Source organism: Plectrocnemia conspersa, unplaced genomic scaffold (genome assembly GCF_051122295.1).
Source record: "Plectrocnemia conspersa isolate PC_06_02 unplaced genomic scaffold, ASM5112229v1 ptg000013l, whole genome shotgun sequence".
NCBI classification, from domain to species: domain Eukaryota; kingdom Metazoa; phylum Arthropoda; class Insecta; order Trichoptera; family Polycentropodidae; genus Plectrocnemia; species Plectrocnemia conspersa.
Window position 1 is genome coordinate 18,022,218 of NW_028277177.1, and position 13,725 is coordinate 18,035,942.

General features: G+C 29.4%; 1 protein-coding gene across 3 annotated transcripts in view; it reads left to right on the forward strand.

The window, feature by feature from the left end:
• The first annotated feature begins 2,833 nt into the window (after positions 1-2,833).
• Positions 2,834-13,725, forward strand: part of LOC148227473 (putative G protein-coupled receptor CG31760) — a 76,020-nt gene continuing 65,128 nt past the window's right edge. For all 3 annotated transcript variants that reach the window (XM_088201235.1, XM_088201236.1, XM_088201234.1), the window contains exon 1: positions 2,834-3,142. The gene's annotated coding sequence lies outside the window, so the exon portion shown is untranslated. The remainder of the gene's footprint in view (positions 3,143-13,725) is intronic.

Below are 13,725 nucleotides of genomic sequence, written 5' to 3' on the forward strand. Positions count from 1 at the left end.
TCGGGAAAATATTGATTTTTTGCTCACTTACTTACTTTATTTATGATATTGCTATTAGATTTTCTAAACCCCTTATTATGCGATTTACCTGAATTTAATAAAGCCGAACATCGAAATTTCTACTGCTTGTTAAAATTTTCTGAAATTTATTATATTATAGCAATATAATACCAAATGTTCTCCTTTATCGCTGTAATACTGCAAAAAGTTAAAATATTGAATATTATACACATGAAAAAATTAAAATGCACAAAACTAAATAAATCACATTTTTAGGTACTTATTTATATGTAAATTATTATTTTATTTATAAATTGGATATTAAAATATACATATAGATTTTTTTTTTATATCTTATATATTATTATTCACCATATATCTATAATGAATAGTAATACTATGGAAAAAAATGATTCACCACTTAACACGAGTTGCATTAATTCCATTCAATAAACAACGATTGCGCAATGTATTACTAACATCTTTATTTATCACACATGTGACTAACACAAGTTCAAATTGCTATCAATAATCATCAAACACTAATCAAGTAATTGACCTGCTTTACATATGAATTACGTGATCTCAAATTTTAAAACGTGTCGAATACATTTTAATAAATTGTTTTGTAAACATTCCATTAAATTTTATTTGTTTCATACTCGGACAACTTCATGACTAGATTGAAAGCAAAATCGCCCGAGAAAAAGACATTTTGTATTAAATTTTCGAATTGCAAACTTTCATTATTTTTGAGATAATGTTCAATAATGAAAACACGTGGTTGTATTGTGTAACGCTCCATTTTTACTGACCCTAAGCTCTCAGCTGTCAATTTTTTTTTTAGGGTTGCCAACATTTACTGCACAAATGACGGCAAATTCAAATCTTGCGTTATTTTTAATTTATGTTCCAATATTTGGCTTAGATTACACAACGGATTTAATAATATATTTTTTATGCGAAATTGTGCGCTGAATATAAAATTATAACAAATGTAGTTGTTTTGTTATCGATGATGTTATTAAATGGTTAAATGTATACCGCATTCCAACCGCATTTTACCTCATTTTTAATTTTGTTAAAATAATATTGTTAGTAATTCTCTTTATATCGATTGCTATAAATTTGCAATAACAACGCTGATATTTATAAAACGAAATATTTTAATTAAAGTTATTGACTCTTTCTCATCCCATCTTTGTGACTGTAAAATATGCAAAATTGCTATCATATATTTCATCATGAAGTCTAATAGTTATTAAGTTCCATTTATAATGTAAATGTGTATAAAATAAATTTAAGTATGGTTTTTACATAAACTGAAATGCCACTTTTGTAGAATATTATTGTAAATAAATATTTAATAATTAATTAATTAGTATAATTTTTTTTGTTGTGGCGGATCATACAGAACACTCGTTTATAAAGGATCCTATTCTTTAAAATTGCGTAATTACTGTGACCGAAATTGATTTTTTAACAATAGTGCAATTACACAAAGGTTCTCGTTACGACATGAACTAAAGAGTTGCCTCATAAATAACACGCAAAGGATTCTTCGGTGCACTAACTGAATATTTTTTGCTATGAAACGGTCACGGGAAACAATATATCACCGGAAGAAATATTCTGTTACAATGTATTTCATTGATTCTAAAAAGCGAGAGCAGCGATTGACTGGATGATTGCTATATGATTGTGATTTGTCAGCAAGCTTTGCAGACTTGAATACATAAGGGCAGTCACAAGCAGTTACCTGGCGGACTCTGGCAGACACCCGCAGACAACATACTGTCATGGACGCTCGCACCAAAGAAGGATCAATCCCACCATATGAGCACAGCAACAGAGAAGAATCAAAATCCGCTGCCACGCCAACTACAATACCACTAAGGATCTTCCACCGAAACCACTGCTTGGAGAAAACATCTCGCCATTCATAGTCTATCGCAATATGTAATATAATTAATAAAATCCTTACTAGTTTCCACCTGCGTCTTACTGGCTGCGAAGTCACACCCCTCAGAGTTAAAAGCCTGAATTGTATTTTATCTCAAGTTCCGTACTGTAAAAAAAACGTATTTTATTATAAAATTAAATAAAAAACGTACATTTATTTATTCATTATCTACTATTTTTTACGATTTTTTTTTGGATGTGGACCCCGCATCTGATTTTTGCACCGGGTCCCACTTATCTTAGCGACAGCTCTGTATATATGTATACCAACTTTTAAATTTCTCCAAATATAAAAAAAAATTTAGCTAATGGACTGCGTAAATAATGGTATTATATCTAACAATATTCTACATTTTCCTACAAAATTCGCTCAAAATATTTATTTCTTAGTTATATAACATGATTTTTGGATCAGTGTTTTTATGCAATTTGTAATTTGTTTTTTTTATTATCGAATATGACGTTAGCTTCTAGCGAGTTTATTTTGTAGTCATATTTGCATGTGTACTATTAGAGTCAATGCTAATAATATATTTATTTCCTTCTACGGCTATTTAGTTGAACTGATTATTATTATATTCACGGATTAATCGAACCATGCCCTAACCAACACAAATCCAATCATTTCCCCTCCGAACCTTCGCATACATTCCCTTCTGAAAATTCACGGTCAAGATGTCAAGGACTCGGCGGAAAAAAGGACTATAAAATCCCTTCCCCTCTAAACCCACCGGTCAATATTTTACTTTGTGTTTTACAACAAATAAAATAGAATGATCCGGCATATTATTATATTCATATTTTTCGTCGCACAGGGACGTACTCAGTTCATTGATGAAGCGCTTCGGGCCGATCGGTCCCTGGCAAAAGTACTTGTACTAGTGTGTGTGTCGAGGTGTATGGCAGCAGGTGTCGCGGGGGCATGCGCAGGCCCGCAGGAGAGTTTCCATATCCCGGGCCGGTCCAGTCCGCCCCTGGCTGCCGGGGGCGCTCCGCACTAGCCACTTTCTCTCCAGACCTTCGCACCGCCAACGAGGCACCGCTTTAAGCCCGTTTCTCGCTTTTATCAACTATATTCCTGGCAATTGGACGACTAGGCCAACATGCCGAGTCGCCGCTGGCTCGTCAAATAGGCGACACGTGTTGAGCGAGAAAAACAATCTGAACGGGAAAAATCACGGTCAGGAAAATTCATTCAAGATTTTGTTTTCTGTATGGATGTATGTTTGTTTTGTATGCTTTTGTTTACTTGAGATATATTTAAATATTTTGATCAATAATTTATCGTAATGTTTTTAATAAATATTCCCATTGATTTCAATTACATTTTTAACTTTAAAAATAAGTTATTCTATAAATATAAATATGTTAAGGTTCTAAAAAAAGTAAATAACAATTTATTATCAAAAACATGTATATTCTAAAGTTTCGTATTGGTACAGATAATTTGATAATGGAAAATAATAAACCTTGCGTTTAGATTTTGAAATGCTACACAGACTAAACTAAACTCTTATGGTATTAATATTAATTTCGTTACATGCTTTATCTCTCACTTGAGTAGTTTTAAAGCTCATACCAAATATGGAATATATCATTTGAATACCTATTAACAATGAAAAATCACTTAGTAAAGAAGCTGTATTTCTAATTACACTATAATATTTCCATTGAAATCTGTTATCAAGTTTGATAATAATTTAATTCCATTTTAGCTCAAGTTTCATGTGCTTACTATTTTTTTAAATTATTTTACATTATATTTTCGCTGCACGGCTAAATATTTTTGTTTCAATATGAAAGCCTTGTAATTTGAATACCTAGCAGCTTATAAAGAAAACAAAGCCAATTTTCAAACTGCGTGGGCAAAAACGTATGACTTTTACATGTATAAAGAAAAATAATATTTTCTCATGGCAACAAAAGAAATATTATTAAAAATGAAATACTTTTAAACACATATATTATTTTTGTATGAGTTGGTTTTAAAAAAATAATTTATTATTTTGAATAAAACTAACAAAATAACAGCGTATCGGTAGAGTGCTGGGCTTTAAACCCTAGCACAGCATATATGTATATAATTTTTTCACCTAATTTTTTTATAGATAATTATTTTAAAATACTGGTTCTTTAAAATAGACTTAATATTGCGCTGAAAGCAACAGATGTTTTTAATTTCTAGACTTTGATTTTTGGTCTTTAGGCTAATACATATTTTATTAAAATTAAATACAAACTATATTTTTTAACTGCACGAACAAATTTTTTGCTCCTAATATTTTTCAGGTTGTTAATAAAAAAAAATTATTGCACCTTTTTACAGATTATTTTTCAAGTTGTATATTTGTGAATATTTTCTAAACATTTTTTTAATATATTCCAAATATAATATATAAATGGTTTTTACATATCACATTCACATATTTCCTTATATTTGTTAATTAATCTAGATTAGAAAATTATACAATGATTTAAAAAACACATCTCATCTATAATTTTAATTTATTTTCTTTTAAGCAACCGATTATATCCAATTCATATTTTAGTTTTCGCTAATTCTTTCTTATTCTCATCTACAAAATAAACTATTGTATCATTCGTAAATAGTAGAAATTCACAATTTTCCATTTATATACACAAAAAATAATGGACGTAACTTAAATCCATCTTGTACCCTAAACATTTATTTATATATTACTTTCTAATAATTAAAAAATCTTAAAAAGTCTCTTTTAAATTATTTTTTAATAATAAAAAAATACTGATTGTATCTTTAATAATATTTATTTACTGTACATATTCTGTTGTAACATGACAAGCATTAGACCAACGCTTTACAACAGCATAAATACAATTAATATCAACAAGTAAGTAGTGAGACGCCAAACTGAAATTAGTGAGATCTATATCTTATTACTCAAATTATTTTTACAAATGTCACTAGTTCGATTTTTTATTCATCCGTGACATTAGAAAAATCTAAGAAAACCTAATCAGTGATAATCAATCAGAATTATAATTATATAATAATTACTAATTACCTAAAAAACTGAAAAACACTAGGTTTCATATTGGATTTGAACCCAGCTTTTCATATTTTACTCATCGATATCGAACTATAAATTGGAGTGATTCACTACATAGCGGTTTTATTACTATACATAATATATTTATTTAAAGTTTTGGAATTAAAAACCATATTATCAATTGCGGTTAGATTGTCAACATAATTTAATTGCTGTTGCGAATTCTAAATATTACTAAAAACGCGATAAAACCATTTGAGTTCTTAACACTAATGTTCTTATAGTGCCTTAGAATTGTTTTCCAACCCATTTCAGATTAGCTGCCTGCGTGTCTTGAAATCATTAAGCGCCCTATATTATTCATACGGTAATTCTAAAATCAAAATTTGGTCTCAAGATTTAGATTACGATTTCTGTTATTCAAAATCTTCTTGACTTATGAGAAAGTATAATATTATTATTTCTAGCGATAAAGTGCATACAACCCTACAATTGCGTAATTTCAATAATATGAGCACATTCGCAGGGTATTTATTATCGTAATTTAATGGAGCTCAACGTTTAATCTCTTTATAAATTATAAAATTGGTAAATAACCCGAGCTCTCCGAACGCGAACCTTTTCGGACCCGTGCTAAACAATTTCACGCTATTATATTAAATACACACATGCTAATTATTTTATGAATTAATTTCATAAAACTTGAAGCAGCAGTTTAATTATGCGTTACATAAAAAAACATATTCAACAAATTACATAACCAATGTTTGGGGATTAAATTTATTTTCGTAGCTCTTATGAATACTAATGGTTACAAAGCCCAAGTAAATGATATACATTACAATCGCTATTGTAAGTAGAACCAAAATAATAAGTCAAATGAAATATTTTTATTAAATTTTCACCATTGCGATTTTGGATTATTTTGATTCATGTAATAATGATATTTTGTTTGTAAATCTTCCGTTGTAACATAACTCAGTTACAACGGAGTAAACACATTCAACAACTACTAAGTAAGTAGTATCAGTGATGTGTGACGTATATATAAGTTATAAACTAGTATTACAGCTTACAATCAATATGTCGCTATGCACGACCTACCTCGATTATATTTAATTATTTATCATGATATTCATCCGCAAGATTAGGAAAACCTAATCTGTGATGATCGATCGAGCGTATATACATACATATACAGGACTTAAAAAAATGGAACCTTTTTATTTAGTCGCATAAATGTTGTGCTTAAAATGACTGTGTCAATTCATAATCCTGTCAAGTGCAAGGTATAATCAATTTATTTTTACAAAAGAGAAATTGATGCTGAAATTAATTTTAGCTTGTTATAATGTATGTCTAATGATGTTATAAACAAGCAATATTTGGCCAAAATGTATAGTATAGTAGGCGCGTACGGTTAGATATTTTTCCTTTCGCTCGCTCACGTGTTAAGTGACGAGAGTGAGTGAGAAATAAGGGCGTGCGTACCGCACGCCTTTATTTCTCATTCACTCAAATTGCAGTGGGAACGCTCGGTAACAAGCTTTCAAACTGCGACGGCTACAACACGATTTTATTGCTTTTGACATGGATTTTTGAATTTTGAAAAGGGATAATTGTGCGCTCCCCTATTGGTCAAAATTTTGTTTAGATGTGCTTTATTCGATTCTCACTCGTAATATTGTTAAAAAGTCTTAATATAAACGCTTGATAATTGAGTGTTTTCACCGCGATTTGACTTGGACTGGAAATTCACTATATGGCAACACTGAGCAGCAAAGAAAACATGACTAATTATCAGATACATATTATGAGTAAATATTTTTTATAATTTTTAATGCCTAATTAAAATATTTCGCACAAAATATGATTTCAGAATCGCAACGGTTGTTAATTTTTATATTTATTTGTAGCATAGAAAGGGTTAATACATATCTATTATTATTTATTCAAGAAATTATATTGCGATGCTAAAAAATATATAAAATTTCATTTTTCTCATGAGGCCCGGAATCTTTGTTTTTCCATCATAGGCGTCATAGATAATTTAAGTTAAATTATTTACACAAATATGCTGTTATTTTGTAACAATAGAGCCTAAAATAGATTGACGTTATGGCTGTTTCGATGTTTGCTTTATCTATGTCTCGTATTTAGAATCAGTTGAGTATTCATTTATAAATTGAATATGTTTAAACCCAAATGTAGAATTTAAAGCTTTAAGTTTGAAGCCTAAATATTAAATCTGCAACTCCGCTTAATGCTATATAGGTTATTTATATTATGCATATTTTATTTTAAGTTTTAGCTAGTATAAATTTAGTTAAAATGAACAAAACAAAAACGATTATCTAATAGTTTTCTTGCATAAAAAATAATTCAAGGACACAATAATATAACCTTGCACAGGACACATGAAAAGCTAGTTACGTCACTGCCACATCTATGATATACGTATACACCTTTTTTTATACAAAGGCATATATGCAATATATTCAGGCTAATCTCGCACGAGAAAAGCATTATTACGCGTACGTGCAAAAAAATAATGCCTCGATGATTTACATCGAAAGGGCTAGCTTTTTTGACGTTGAGCCCATCACGCTCGGTCGACGGGAGTCCCTTCATCCCTTAGCTCGGATAAGCAGTAATCCTCGAATGTAAATTCCGGGCAACTGGCGTGTGTGCTCGATCAAGATTTGTGCGTCGTAAAACAAGAGAGACAAGGTCTCCGATTGATTTTTGCCCCCATTTAAATTCTTTGAGCAAAAGATAAATATTGGAACGACCTAGAGAATTTGTATTTGGAGCACGTGAAGAATTTTTATGAGCGATCCGTGAAAGTATTTAAATTCCGCCACCAAAGTGCACGCCGAGAGAAGGTCTTTTTCTTGTGCCTGGCTACGGGGTGGAACAGTTTCGTGTCAAAACAGAGTCGGAAAGGGTGAGTGGCAAAGGGTGGTGGAATGTATTCGGAACAGTTTCGGTAATATGCGACGCGAGTTGATTCGATATCAACTGCCTGTTCGATCTCGCGCTCTTTTCCGATTCATTTCATCCGAAATTGCTTTCGATATTGCTTTTCAAACCGAGCGTAATTTCAAAATACATGCTGGGTCTCGAATAACACCATGTGTGATAACAGAAATCTGTTTTAATTCTCCAAATCACTAAAAAACGCTTAACAAAATTTAATTTTAATTTTATTACAAACATCATAAAAAAGCCCTACAAATATTATCTGCGCTATAAAATATCATTCGTTTTAAATAAACAAGCAATTTTTGTAATATATCTTTTCACCTACGGAATACCAAAGCTCTTCCCAGAATTCCGCGGCAACCAAGTCTGCATAAAAACAGAATTTTAATTTACAATTTGTAGTAGTCATATAATTATATTTATGATTATTAATTCTATCCTAAGGAAGCTTAGATTTTTTTATACTTACATATATGATATTCTCTATGAGCTGAAAATCTTATTGATCGGAATTAAACTTATACAATAATACTTAATTCCGATTTCCATGACAGGATTAAAATTAAGAAAACATTCGGGTCCACATGGAATTAAAACCCAGGTCACTTGTCTATCGTGCTGGTTATTTTAAATTATATGCAATTCTAAATATAAAAGATTAAACTTTATATGTACTAAATATGAAAAAGCTTATTTTCTATTGCAAAAATGAGATTTATATTATTATGTAAAATTATACGATTAATTCAGTTCAGTCATCTCAAAAATTCGTAATTAAAATAACCCTATTGCTTTAAAAACATATTATAAATATATTTTAATGAATTTCCTTACTGCTTATGATTATGAGAGTGCAGCATATATTTTAAGCTTGTGGTTAATATTATAACTCTTATTTTTTAAACACAAAAAGTGGAGTACAACAAGTCAGACCGCAAGGATTAGGTAGATTTATTTGTCAGAGAAATTTCTGAATGTTTTCAAATTATTAAAATTTGACTGAAGCGAAATTGAATTATTATATTATTTCTTTGTGGCAGCTTATATAAATATAGTTTGTAAATTGCCTTGTATTTTTATGATGAAAATTCTACAATATTTTTCTAATTCAGAATAATTATTAAATGCTTCTTTCAATAATATGTAAAAGCACATACATAATTTCAAAACTTAAGTTTACCATATTTCATAAAAATGGCTATATGAGCTGTTGTTTTTGAAAGTGGTACAAGTCTTTTTATTCATACATTAAAATATTTAAGGCTTTATGTTTTTATATTTTTTCAAAAATGAACTTAAAAAAAATCTGCTCATATATTTATATTTTTTATAAATATTATATGCAAGGAATAAATTACGAAACCTCAAATGCTCTTATAATAATTTTATAATCTCATCACTTTCTTCGCTTATTAATTTTACGTATTCTAGCCGTTTTAGAGTAGCGTGAGTTCATTTAAAACATAATTTATACTCACTTGACTACATACCATATTTTTGATGGATTACTTTCATCCCTCAAGTTCATTCAAGTTACATTGAACGACCATCGTGTTCCATTGCTATTTTTGTAGTTTGAAAATACTCAGAAGCGTAATAAGGCAACCAATCTTGAGAGTTAATTTGTTTTGCAGTAATCCACTTTGATTTTATTTGAATAGTGAAGGTTTGGGTATAATGAACGTGCTGCAACTGACATCGTCTTTTAAATCAAGAATTAAATTGTTTTTAAACTATTAAATAAATACAGCCATTTGTTGTAGGTAGTTGGATGGTAAAAAAATCACATTCAAAATATATAAAATAATTTATATTTGGAAAGCCTGTCACTGAATCAATAATTCATTATAAAAACAAAATTCGCTCCCAACAATAGCTAGTTCTTTAAAATATTTAACATTTTTTTCATCTTGAGCAAATTAAATCTTACTTCTATCATTAAAACAATAAATCAATTATTGTTCTCTTTAATCTTTCAGTCGATCCCCATAATCAATTTATTTGCTGGAATGTTTCTTTCATTGTCTTGCAATTTAGACTTATTCCTTGTCAATTTTAATTTTCAAGACTTTGTGCATAAGAAAATTTGGGACATACCACGAAGCATCCATTATCACTAAATTTTATTTTAGAACCTCTAAATTATTTCTATGCTGAAGTTGCTTGCTGATCCCCATAATTGAATACCATACGTCCAAATTGGTTTAAGTATGGATTTTAATACGAGCAGCTTATTCTCCTTTGTCAGTTGGGAGGTTTTTCCTATTTTCTCAGACTAATTTATTTTTTACTCCAAATATAAGCTGTCAATGTGCATCCCTAAATACAATACTTTGCATTATCCGATTGTGGAATTAACAAAATACACCAAATCAGTTCTTTAGAGGATATTGTAAAAAAATTCGAGCTCGGCAGTACTGCTAACATACCAGTTTGTCAAGATAACAATGACTTTATTGTAATTATTTTTTAATTTTATGCAAAACTATTAATTTTATATTATATTCAAGAATAAAAGAGCGAGTTTTTATTACAGCGAATAATTCTGAAGTAGTTATAGCCATATGAACCCCAATTGTACAGATAAGTTTTCATACTTTTTAATGGCTCTGATGCGTATTGTGGTAAATTTAATAAAGTCGAAGTATGATATTAAAATGGGAAACTGTTAAAAATATTTAACGAGGATGTATAAATTTAAGTAGAGTTTTATTTCTCATCTAATTAATTATTTTACGGCGCAAAAAACGTAAACAAAAACATTGAAGTATTTTTAAACAGAATAAATATTAGTTTTATATATCTCTGAAGTAACTATAAGAAAAATAAGATGAAAGGTTCTGATGAAAGAAATATTTAAACATAAGCGGTTTATTTTTAATATGAACATGTATTTGAAATGTTGTCAGGTTCAATGATCTGCAAAGCTTTCAATTCAATCGCTATGGAATTCATAACGCTATACATCGTGTCATTGTTTGCTTAACGTGGACTTTCAAGAATGTTCACTCGACATGTTTGAATATGCGAATTTAATTACGGCGCTTCGAACTATTGATTTAATTGACTTCGCCGATTCCAATTGAACCGTTAAACTGAAATGGTAAACAATTAATATTAAATTTACAGCCGACGTAACTATTTTATGCGTATATACACAAAAATTAGCGATCCGATTTTATACAGTTATATATATATAGAAATTTGCCATTTTATATAATCTATCGACTATAATTTTTAGTTAAAATTTAAAATAATGTTTAATTATTGTTGTAGATATAAAATAGTTATGTATGATGTTCCAATATTTTCTTTAAATAATTGTTACTCAGAGAAATTGCTTTTAAAAAGCGAATAAGTCACTCCACAATAATTCATAAATCGTTAGTAATTTCATCTTGAACAAAGAGCACTTATCATCGCTCCATTCTCAAAACAAATCAAAAAAGAATATTCTGGAAGAATTCTGTTTTTAAAATAGTTGAAAACAATATACATATTTTTATTTATTAAATAATTTTAAATAAATTTTGTCTTGACAGGTACAATAATTCACTATGTTTCGTGCTGTATAAATAAATATTCTCGCCAAGACTATAGTTAAATTCGTTCAGGGAAACAGATCTTGCGAAGATGAACACACGTCATTTATTCATACTAAAAAGTAGCCGATTATTTATCAGCTCCACTCTTTGCAAAGATATGAAATCGGCAGGTATGTGAATACTCATCAACGTAAAGCAATAAATCGCGATTCTTTATTTCTGTTTTAATATAATTTATGAACAAGAGAACAGCACAGGCCTTAAGTTCGAACCCTGCGGCACTCTTGTACGAGCGAAATACTACAAGTATTGTAGCCTACAAACTGACGGCAATCTTCTTCAGACTATTCAAAAACCAAAGTCACTGATGACAAACCTTATTAAATAGCTTTGTAAAATCGGTGTACACTACGTTGATTGTTTTTGGATCGAGGAGCGTCGTTACTGACCTGTAAACACATAAAAGGTTATTCACGGTGGAGTGAAGCGGTTGAAAACCGTGCTGTTCGTCAATGAAATACAAATTTTTATAATAGTTACTAAATTTAACAACTTTGAATAAGAAAATCAAAACATAAATAGCTATCGTATATAATACAATTATTTGTAATCCAAATAACAACGTTTAAATTTATATCTTATATATAATTGTTCTAAATCGGTGGTTTTTAAATCGGTGTATAATATGCACGTAAACAAAGGAAATATATTTAATTATAATTAATAAAAATTAAATTGGAGTTGGCTCGATGATTTCTGAGCCTCCGCTAATGAATTCTTTTGTTGTCGACCAATGAAAAATAAGCATTCAAATATAAAACAAGATGGCCGACAGTAACGTGACAACAGTTTTAAATAATTGTTATTTATTAATAAAATTTTGCTACGCAACAATAATTTTCATTTATTCGTAATGTGCGTTGTTCGATTTTACTGAATAGAAATATTCGGATTGCAAATTAACCAGGTATGTTATATTATAATTAACTAGGTATGAAATATATACATAATGTATGTAAAGATTATAAGAATATATTTATTAAACTAGATAAATAACCATGAAACAATCTTCGTAATGAAATCTTCAAATTTTGAATTCTCGTCGACGGGCTCCGAGGCCGAAAAGTGAGTTTTTTCTTTTTATAATACATAAAAATAATCATTGCATTGAACCAGGTACGTTTTAAACGTGAACATGTAATATTATATATTGAGGTTAATGTCGATCAAACCATATAAATACTAATAAAACGTATTTTTTCTATTGATATTTAGGGATACTACTTTTCACGACGATCGCATGACAATGATTGTGATACAGTCGGTTATTTAGCTAAAGAATTTTGGTTACAGCAAAATAATTTAAAACCATTATTGCAGCAAAAAATTCCCTTAGATCGTTCCGTTCCGAACGACGACTCACAATATACATATATGTAGTTTCTTGGATATTATATAATAGACGACATTTTACAATGAATATAAATATGTGTTTGCATTCCTGGAATAATCAATAGCCAAAATATCTAAGAATGGGTTATTTTTAATTCCGATGTGACAAAATATGTACACATCATGGTTTTTAATAAATTTTTGTTCTATGCCATCTTTTGGAATAGCCAAATTCAAGATATTCAGTTACATTAAGCTTATGTAGTATGTTCTTTATAAAAAGATAATACTCGCTGAAATTTAAATTTATTATAAAATTGTGTTATATGTAAGTTATGTTATTTATAGCAAATAGTAATATAAAGAACTATTTTTTATTATATTGATATAGTTATATAAATAAGAAAACGGCACCCCGACAAAGCCGCGCCGTCATAGTCGCGCCAAGTCAAAACAAAATTATTTTTATAACATGGTTTTTATTTATTATTAATTTCAAATATATATATAAGAAGAGAGAGGCGTCTCGCTACCGCTCGCGCCGACTTTCACTGTAGAACCAAACAACCTAACCTTTTTTTAATGATATTGTATTGATTTATTTTCATTTTGGTATATTTTGTAACTGTCCAGCATTATCCAATCTATGACTAACTGTTCAAAAAGCGAACCACTAATGATAGAGCTGTCCACAAAACAAAATAATTAGAATTAAAAAAATCATTTTCTCTCATTTTATTCAATTTTATAATTTTGATTTGCGCGGCAATGTCGGCTCGGCTTTATCGTCGCAGCAATGTCGGGGTTGTATT